At 29.9% G+C, this 6,445-nt stretch overlaps 2 long non-coding RNA genes across 6 annotated transcripts; both read right to left on the minus strand.

The window, feature by feature from the left end:
• Window positions 1-391: 391 nt before the first annotated feature.
• LOC111921284 (uncharacterized) lies at window positions 392-4,525 on the minus strand. 4 transcript variants are annotated; one of them, XR_006187283.2, is made up of 7 exons: window positions 4,477-4,525; window positions 4,324-4,404; window positions 4,132-4,212; window positions 3,218-3,416; window positions 2,952-2,992; window positions 2,109-2,193; window positions 392-1,969 (listed from the first exon to the last, which is right to left on the minus strand). It is a non-coding gene; the product is annotated as an uncharacterized LOC111921284 (long non-coding RNA). The 4 variants fall into 4 exon arrangements; XR_006187281.2 differs by having other exon boundaries at window positions 3,218-4,212; XR_006187282.2 differs by having other exon boundaries at window positions 4,132-4,404.
• Window positions 4,526-4,619: 94 nt separating this feature from the next.
• LOC111921285 (uncharacterized) lies at window positions 4,620-5,927 on the minus strand. 2 transcript variants are annotated; one of them, XR_002860138.3, is made up of 3 exons: window positions 5,437-5,927; window positions 5,095-5,344; window positions 4,620-4,749 (listed from the first exon to the last, which is right to left on the minus strand). It is a non-coding gene; the product is annotated as an uncharacterized LOC111921285 (long non-coding RNA). The 2 variants fall into 2 exon arrangements; XR_006187284.2 differs by lacking the exon at window positions 4,620-4,749 and adding an exon at window positions 4,823-4,840.
• Between the last annotated feature and the right edge of the window lie 518 nt (window positions 5,928-6,445).

Here is a 6,445-nt window from a genome sequence, read left to right on the forward strand (position 1 = left end):
TATTTTTTGCCAAATTTGATAAAATATTATTTAATACAATATCATCAATTTCTCTAGAAAATATTTATGGTACGTTTTTAATAGATTTAATTGAAAAAAATCGAAATTTATTTCAGTCCATTTATATCAAATTCTTTAATCACTAATTATAATGTTTAGTTATAACTTTGCAACCAAAGTTGTTGGTTTTTATCAAATATATACGTTAATTCATACCATTTTTGTTTTTATTTTTTATATACAATAATACATAAAAGTTGATCTAGATTCGTTAATTATTTATAACAAAGTCAAAAAAATATTAAAAAATCACTTTGATGTTTAAAAAAATCAGTTTATTTATATTTCAATTTATTTTAGTAGCCCGCAGATATTAAAAAAACAAACAGTCTTCTTTTTTCAGACTGCAGAAGTTTGGTCCACCTCTTCTACCGCAGAGGTCTACAGATATGGTCCGCAAACTGCAGACATTTTGCCTCAGAAAAAACAAACATCTAATTCTGATTGATATAAATCTCCTTAAAAGTCTTTAGATATTAATCAAATTATTTTTTTTTTCATAAAAAGACTCATAAAACACATTTGTAAAAACATGAGCATTAAGCATAAAAATCATTTCATTACATAGTTTAAAGAATCCACGTTAAAATATATAGAAGTTTTTTACATGATTTTTTTTATAAAAAAACTTAAAATTCAAAAATTTATTGCATCTCTCGTAATAGAAAAACTTTTTCATTTTGGTTTTTATTATTAACTAGACTAGAAAAGTGACCCCCCGCTTTGCGGGGGTCGAAAGCCTTCAATGTTGTTTTTCCGAAATCCTTCAATATTGGTTTTTTGTTATAGTTAAATGATTCTACGTTTAATATTCATTAGCTTGATTATCACGTTTCTGTCAACTGCAGATTAAAACCATATCATATCAAAGATATAGCATACACAAATAGTAATGAAAAACATAAAAAAAAAACTATACTTCCAACCTCTCCTTAACCCTACACAAAAAATATGTCATTAACCAAAAGAAAATAAATACAATTACTGCATTAAACATCATTGTGAAGTGTTCTTTATATGTGGTGCAACTTGGCCAATCAATTATCTTTATTACTTTTATTTTAACAAAATTGTCATTAAAAATTACACAGTTAAAAATATACTGTTTTGCAATTTTACATTCCATTCTGTAATAAAATGAACAATTCCATTCAACCAAACCAGACAATTTTAAAAAAAAAAACAACAACAACAACAACACTGAATTACAAACAAAGAAAGCAACAAAAGGGGAGAGAAAATGTTGTCATATTACATTATTTCAAATTCAATAATAATAATAAATGTATTCCACAATTTAAAGGAGAATTTTCTCACCACAAAGGGAAAAGGACATGTTTTGCCAATTAGGACTAATTGATCTAACATTCTCAACAACCTTTATATACCATTTAAAAACGTTAATTGAGACATGAAAAAAGAAAAGAAAAGACAAATAGGTATAGGTATATGGTTTGCATCTGAATGCATTAGGTAGGACTTTAAAAAACGTTAACTTCAAACCAATTGCTAGTTAGCCAAAAGTGAAAAACAACAGTAAGCAGAAAAATAGTTGTTTGATGAAAATGCCCTTGATCCATTAAATGATAATTGAGAGAAATGAACAGTCCAATGATAAACTTGGAAAAAACTTAAGGAGTCTCCTTATTATGCAGATCAATTTCGCAGTCAACAAAATGGTAAAAAAGAAAGAAAAATGCCTTTGGAGCCTTAACCAAACCTATCTAAAACTGTTTAAAAACCTTTTACTTTTCTTGTTGTTTCCCTTTTTCTTTTTTCTTTTTTATTCCAAGTTCGGCCTTTCACCATCACAAAACTATGTAATAACTTGCAACTTTTAAGGTTGAACAAAGATTGACCAAATTGCCCTTTGATAGCATAATACAAGTTCCTGATTTTGAAGAAAAACCTGCACCAATTCCAAATATGGAATGATGTCAAGTTAGTTGTAAGCCTATAAACGGAAAAAGAAATTGGGCATCCGTTAAAATCAAGAATTAAAACAGATGCTTTAAACTGCACATTATGTTTAAAAACCAAGAATTTACCATCGCTTATTGAGACTGTCCCTGTAAAAACAATTTCTTGCCGATTCCATCAGTTTCCCTCTGTCATCCCAAGGGATTCACTACCCTAGACACCCATCCAAATAAATCACTTAATTGGAAGAAGCAAAAGAAAAAATTAAATCCCATTTTCTAAAAACTACTTCCTTTGACCCTTCCGACTTTGGTTTCTTTTGATTCGTCAATAAGAGAAGGTTGGGAGTGAAGGATCAGCATTTGAATCAAAAATATTTTTTCTTTACTTTTTTTCTTTGGTTCAGTAACCAAGAGACCCTATTCAATTTCACAAAAAAAACAACATAAAAACTATCTTCCTTTCTCTTCGTCAAGCACATGTTTCTTTCACTCTCTTGTAATTACTAACATTTTGAGCACTCTTTACATCAAGCATGGTGTAATTACATCAAGCTATAAATCTTAACTACATAGCTGAAACTAATTCTAAGGTTTGTATCTGAAACAGACGCTTAACTCTAGCAGGTAGTTGGAAAAATTTTAAATATAGTTAAGAAAAATACATTAAGAACTCACTAAAGTAAGAAATTGAATGGATAAAAACATTTTATATATTACTAAACCGTTAATATATAAAGTATATGTTTTATATTTAAAAAGAATAAATAGCTATCATTACGTAACATAGTGGTTTGTAGAATGGTAGTCGAAACTATACTTATTTCTCATACTATTATGTCACCTGTACTACCTACCAACGGTTTTCATAGCTTCCAATAGACTCCAGATTTCAACTATTACTAACAGGATCTTTGAATGGAAAAAGACAACATGTAAACAAAAAAAAGAGGAAAAGTTAAATGAACTAACCCCCTTTGATGAACTTCAAGCTTTTGCTCCATAAATTTGACCTAAAATGAACAAAAACACCCGATTTCAGCTTTCTTTACTTAAAACACCAATAACTTACTCACTGATAATCAACTAAGAATAGAAAATAAAATAAATCAATATCAACATAGAGGAAGATTCAGATAGTAGTAGGAAGAAGAAATAGTTGAGTTGAAGGAAGATCAATTGATATCAAACATTATTTGAGTATCTGCAGAGGGGAGAATTTTGGGAACAATTCATACCTGGAGTGTGGTTCAACTCCCTTTTATCCTCCTTACATCTCGCTTATCTCTCCTGAAGCCTGCAACGACTTCAATTTCAGCCCCCAAAGAAATTATAAAAATAATCAAACAAACCTAATGATTGAAATGGAGCGACCAATTTGATACGAAGGAGGTGGGGTTGATGAGTCGGAGCACCAGTCAACGACGTCAACCTTTGCTGTAAAAAAAACAATCACCAACTGTGAAACCCCGCTAAGCAGGGTTTAGTTAAGACCATAGTTTTAGTCTTTTGTTTATCGGTTATGTATGACAAACATTAAAAAGTCACATAATAGCAATGTACTTTTCTTTTTCATTTACAAAAAAAGCAAACATATTTCCAATATCATATGTACAATTCTCATGGAAATATCATGCCAATAATCAACAACATAAACTACAAAGTTTCACATATCCAAAATCATCCATTCACCAGCAAAAAGTTACAAACAAAATATAAAGAAAACCAAACACATCGCTATAAAATTACAGAAGACAAAGCATCAAAAAAATAAGCCAGGGGTATTTTTGTCGATATTTATCACTGTTGTAGGAGTATCTATGTCTTCAGTTCTCTCCAAATAGCATAAATGTAAGAATATATTCATTTGTAATCATGTTATTATCAAAAACTTAAAAAACAAAAATTTAAAACAACTATTATTAATTAGGATTAAAAAAACTCATTGTAAAAACATTTGATAGACACTGATTACTAATTTCATCATGTAAGTATCCATGAACTTATATAACTTTGTTATATTAAATATTTTTCATTTAAATAATTAACTAATTGTTAATTTTAAACTCGGTTGCAAGGTTGATTGGTTAGAGTCTAACCAAAAAGTGAGCCCTATATAATACATAAGTTACCACAAAAGAAAATACGTTACCAATAAAGTTGTCACTTCTAAATTCCTTGGCCCTATCAGTATTGGTCGAATACCATACAACATGAAGAATGTTCCCAACAGCTATGAAACGAGTTAGATAGGTTGGAGTCGATTAGAACAAAAAAAAAGACCATTTTTATGAGAGATATGGAATAATGAAAGTAAGGATGACCAAATCTCAAAAAGGCATACCTGCCATGTGGCATAATCAAACCATAAGTAAATGAAATGCAATTGTTAGCAGAAACGGTGTCTATCCTTTGAGGATTCTCCCTGATTACACATAAGTCATGTTAGTTATTTGCATAAACTTATATAAATTATGAAAAACATTTTTTTTCTTACTTCTCAAGTGCTAAGAATCTTTTCCATGCTGTCCATTTCAATTCTTCCTGTATCAGATGAAGGAAATAGTTAGCTCTATACAATGATTCAAAATAATAATTATATCAAGAATAAAGAAAAAAGGAAAAAGAGATATGAAATTGCCTTAAGAGATCCAGCAGATGGAACAACAAACAAATTCCAATCAATTCCATCATCATACTTCTTTCTTTCTCTATAAACAACCCTTGCACTATTATATTTTGGTTGATACTCAAATACCAATCCTTTATCCTGCATATAGACAATTAAGTGAAATAATGATGAAAAAATAAAATAAAAAGGTCCTATTGTTTTATGGAAACAAAAATACCAATCCTTTATCCTGCATATAGACAATTAAGTGAAATAATGATGAAAAATTAAAATAAAAAGATCCTATTGTTTTGTGGAAACAAAAATATTACAAACATGAATCCATTTCAAACTCGCCTACGCATCATGTTCTATTTTCTTACCAGGAACACCATCACCAACACAACTCAAACACAGTACAAGTGTTGAATAGTTTCCCAACATCATTTGAAACATACAGAAAAATTACATAACTCAAGAAAATCAAAATAAATTTATTTTTACCTAAGTTTTCATCGAATGTTTGAAAACTTCCAGGTCTTTGTTTATTTGCTTTCTTCTTTATCACTTAGCAACTGCATCATAACTGCTTATTATACATGGCCTACTGTTGAATGAAACATATAATATACCAAATTCGATTCACCACTTTTGAATACGGTTAAAGAATTATAGTTGTTCCTTGGGTGATGTGTAAACAAAGTGACGCATCTATTTCAATCGTGCTGGCCTAATAATGCAACCACTAATTGCTCTGTATTTTGACCATATTGTTAGTTTTTAAAACTGAAAATGGAAAGGAAATCAAATCCATTCAGAAATTGCAACTAAAGAAGCTTTTCATACCTTAAATTCAAACTCTTAAACGCTCACAAACCCACGTACAATCACCACATTGGGGAAGAACAAAAAAGCCTTCAAAACGACGGGACCTGCGCCGACAAGTTACAGGAACAACAACAGAAGATGAAGCAGCGTCGTAAGCTGTCCGCTTTAGCGGAACAACCATCAGAAAATAACCGGAGGACACAACGGCAACAAAAGAAAGAAAATTACGACAGCAGAGGCCAACGTAGCAAAGACAAAAAGCGAAGAAGAGCAGAAGAAAATTACCTGCAACTGAGAGATCAAAGGACGCGGAAATGGAGAGCAGAGGAGGAAAATCGGGAGCAGAGGAGGAAGTAAAAAGGAATAGAAAAGAAAAAGAAAAAAGGAAACGGGAAAGCGGAAAACAATAAACGGCAACAATACACGTGGAATGTGTAAACATCAACCACGAAAGAGGAAAAGTCCATGAGTAAGCAAGAAAGAGAAGGAACTTAAAAAAATATGGATTAAAAAAAAGAATACGAAGATACAATGAATCAAAGTAGGGGCGCAGAAAAACATATTGACTTAAAGTTAAGGAGAAACGATGAACGTAAATATAGGGTCTAAAACTGACAAACAAATAACAATTTCACTGTTCATAAGTTTCATAACTTTAATATATATATATATATATATATATATATATATATATATATATATATATATATATATATATATATATATATATATATATATATATATATCGTATACAAAAAAAAAAAATGAAAAAACTTTTAGCTGTCGCTTGTTAATGAACAATCTTAGCCAAAAATCTTTGAATCAAACAATCTCTAAATATAACTTTTCCATTTTTTTTAATTTAAATATTAAAATAAACTCCTATTATGGAGTGCTCTAATTTTAAAAACTCAACCTCAAAAGCTGCACTTCAACCTCACAAAAACGTTCGTTCACCTCCTTCAACACTCATGATATGACATCCTTATTCTCACTATTGGAAAAGTTAACACCAAATTTAGTAATG

The sequence above is a fragment of the Lactuca sativa genome, chromosome 9 (assembly GCF_002870075.4).
Source record: "Lactuca sativa cultivar Salinas chromosome 9, Lsat_Salinas_v11, whole genome shotgun sequence".
NCBI lineage: Eukaryota > Viridiplantae > Streptophyta > Magnoliopsida > Asterales > Asteraceae > Lactuca > Lactuca sativa.